The sequence below is a fragment of the Zingiber officinale genome, chromosome 7B (assembly GCF_018446385.1).
Source record: "Zingiber officinale cultivar Zhangliang chromosome 7B, Zo_v1.1, whole genome shotgun sequence".
NCBI classification, from domain to species: Eukaryota; Viridiplantae; Streptophyta; class Magnoliopsida; order Zingiberales; family Zingiberaceae; genus Zingiber; species Zingiber officinale.
Genome location: NC_055999.1, coordinates 42,122,598 through 42,126,502, shown reverse-complemented (window position 1 = coordinate 42,126,502; position 3,905 = coordinate 42,122,598).

Sequence of the window (3,905 nt, the reverse complement as noted above, 5' to 3'; positions counted from 1 at the left end):
TTTCTTCATCATGGGTATTAGATACCGGATGTGCTTCTCACATTTGTACTAATGTGCAGGCGCTGAGAAATAGTAGGGCATTGACGAAGGGCGAGGTGGACCTACGAGTAGGCAATGGAGCACGAGTTGCTGCTGTTGCTGTAGGAACTTATTATCTATCTCTGCCCACTGGGCTTGTACTAGAATTGGATGATTGTTGTTATGTGCCTGCTTTGACTAAGAACATTATATCAGTTTCTTGTTTAGATAAGAAAGGCTTTTCATTTATAATAAAGAACAAATGTTGTTCAGTTTATTTAAATGATATGTTCTATTGTAGTGCATCTCTGATGAACAAACTCTATATTCTAGACCTTGAGAACCCTATCTATAACATAAGTGCCAAGAGGTTCAAGTCAGATGACATGAACCAAACCTATATCTGGCACTGTCGCTTAGGTCATATAAATGACAAACACTTATCCCAGCTCCATAAAGATGGTTTGCTGGACTCATTTGATTTTGAATCATATGAGACATGCGAGTCATGCCTACTGGGCAAGATGACCAAGACTCCCTTTAGTGGACACAGAGAGAGAGCGACTGACTTGTTTTGACTTATACATAGTGATGTATGTGGACATTTCAATGTCGCTGCTAGGGGTGGTTATAGGTACTTCATTACATTTACTGATGATTTCAGTAGATATGGTTATGTGTATATGATGACACATAAGTCAGAATCTTTTGAAAAGGTCAAATAATTCAAGAATGAAGTACAAAACCAGCTTGGCAAGAGTATTAAGATACTTCAATCAGATCGAGGTGGTGAATACCTTAGCCATGAGTTTCATGACTATCTAGCTGAGTGTGGGATTCTATCTCAACTCACTCATCCTGGAACACCACAGTGAAATGGTGTATCTGAAAGGAGGAATCGTACCTTATTAGATATGGTACAGTCTATGATGAGTCACACAGATCTTCCCATGTATGTTTAGGGCCATGCTCTAGACACAGCAGCCTTCATTCTCAACCGAGTTCTATCTAAGCCTGTAATAAAGACACCAGATAAGATATGGACTGGGAGAGATGTCCAGGTGTCTTTTATGAGGATTTGGGGTTGTGAGGCTTACGTTCTACGATAAGCCTCGGACAAATTGGGACCCAAATCCGATAAGTGCTATTTTATTGGATATCCCAAGGAAACAAAGGGATATTACTTCTCCATTTCCAGTCAACACAAGATAGTTGTGGGTAAGACTGGGGTATTTCTAGAAAGGGTTTTGTTTCTAGAAAGACTAGTGGGAGTACGTTCGATCTTGAAGAAGTTCAAGATGTGGACCATAGCACTGAAGCCTCGATGGAAGTTGAACTGGAACCACAAAGTGTTGTGGATGATGTTGTTCCACAAGGAGTTGAGGAACCACAACCAGTTCGAGTAGACCTACCTCTTCACAGATCTGATAGGGTACGTCGTCAGCCTGAGAGATACTCATTTCTCTTGTCTGGCCATGATGACGTTGTGCTCATTGAGGATGAGCCTACCTCCTATCAGGAAGCTGTGATGAGACCAGATTCCGAGAAATGGCTAGAGGCCATGAGATCCGAGATAAAATCCATGTACACTAACCAAGTATGGACTTTGGTTAATCCACCTGAAGGGGTCAAACCCATTGGGTGTAAGTGGGTCTTTAAGAGAAAGACTGACATGGATGGACTTATTTATAATGATCGCTTGGTAACTAAAGGTTTCAAGCAAATTCATAGTATTGACTATGATGAAACTTTTTCTCCAGTAGCTATGTTTAAGTCCATTCGGATCATGCTTGCTATTGCAGCGTACCACAATTATGAGATCTGGCAGATGGATGTCAAAATCGCGTTTCTGAATGGAAACCTGCTCGAGGATGTGTACATGACACAACCTGAGGGTTTTGTAGATCCACAGCATACTGACAGAGTATGCAAGCTGCATAGGTCCATTTATGGATTAAAGCAAGCTTCTCGGAGCTGGAATCTTTGATTCGATGATGCGATCAAATAGTTTGGTTTCATCAAGAATGAAGATGAACCTTGTGTCTACAAGTGGGTTGTTGGGAACATAGTTGTCTTCCTTATATTGTATGTGGATGACATACTACTCATTGGGAAAGACATCCCTTTGCTGCATTCTATCAAGACTTGGCTAGGGACTTGTTTCTCAATGAAGGACTTAGGTGAAGCATCTCACATTCTAGGTATACAGATCTATAGAGATAGATCTACGAGATTGCTTGGCCTAAGTCAGAGTACACACATTGACAAGGTATTACTTTGGTTTGCCATGCAGAACTCCAAGAAGGGATTTCTGCTGATGTCACGTGGTGTGAGTCTTTCGAAGACTCAAAGTCCTTCTTCTAGAGAGGAGAGAGACCGCATGGATCAGATCCCTTATGCTTCAGCCATAGGATCTATCAAGTATGCCATGCTATGTACTCGTCCTGATGTCTCGTATGCTTTGAGCATGACGAGCAGATACTAGTCAGATCCAGGTGAAAGTCACTGGATAGCGGTTAAGAATATTCTTAAGTACTTGAGAAGGACTAAAGAATATTTCTTGATATATGGAGGCGATGACGAGCTAATTGTAAAGGGTTACAGTGATGCTAGCTTCCAAACTGATCAGGATGATTATCGATCACAGTCTGGGTTCATGTTTTGCATAAATGGAGGTGCTGTGAGCTGGAAGAGTTCGAAGCAGGACATAGTCGCTGATTCTACAACAGAGGCTGAGTATATTGCTGCATCAGAAGCAGCAAAGGAGGCAGTTTGGATCCGTAAGTTCATTACTGAGCTTGAAGTGGTTCCTAGCATAGCTGATCCCATAGAGCTCTATTGTGACAACAATGGAGCAATAGCACATGCTAAGGAACCTTGCTCAAACCAGTGGACCAAACACATACTACGACGCTTCCATATCATTCAAGAGATCATCGATAGTGGAGATGTGAAGATTTGCAGAGTACCCACTGAGGCTAACATCGCAGATCCCTTGACCAAGGCTTTGGCACAGAGAAAGCATGATGGTCACACTAGGTCATTGGGCCTTAGAGCCTATACTGATTGACACTAGTGCTAGTGGGAGATTGTTAGTTAGAGCCCTAGAGTCAATCATTTGATGATTGTTGTATGGACTCGTTGTATCATATTCTTATGTATATATAAAGGCATTTGTTTATGGTTATTATGCTTACTTGTATTGGTACCAAATAACTAAGTATATTAGCGCCCTTGAGTAAAAGGTTCTTACATATATCAATCGATTGGTTGAATCAATAGTGAGATGATATAGGGAACACTACTCTTAAATATTCCTAGTCAAGTATTAACATTCAGGGACAATGTTAATGCGACAGGACTAGCATGTAGTTCAACTCGTTGACTTGATCTCACAAGTCATGGATATGGAGATATCAAGTTGACACATGGGTATGCATTGGAGAATGTATACTGAATGACCCACCATGAGAAAGTATCATGGATCGTTATATGAGTGTAATATACTTTCTCATATGGCTATTAGTATGACTATTAGTCCTTGGACCTGAATTCGCCATGGTTCCCTACATAAGGAGTTGCATACTTTGGCATTGTCAAACGTCAACCGTAACTAGGTGGACTATAAAGGCGATTACTGGGTATGTAACAAATTATGCGGAGGGATGTGAGTGATGTAGATGAGATTTATCCCTCCTATATGACGGGAGTGACATCATTATTCTTGATAGAGTGAGACCACTAAGTGCATGGCCATGCCCAAATGAGTCTATATGAGATGTTGAGCTCATTTGATTGAGTGAGTCTACTTGGGATTCAAGATTTAGATTGATTAGAGGATGACATGGTCTATGCCTCATATTGATCAATCTAGATGTCAAGGATAG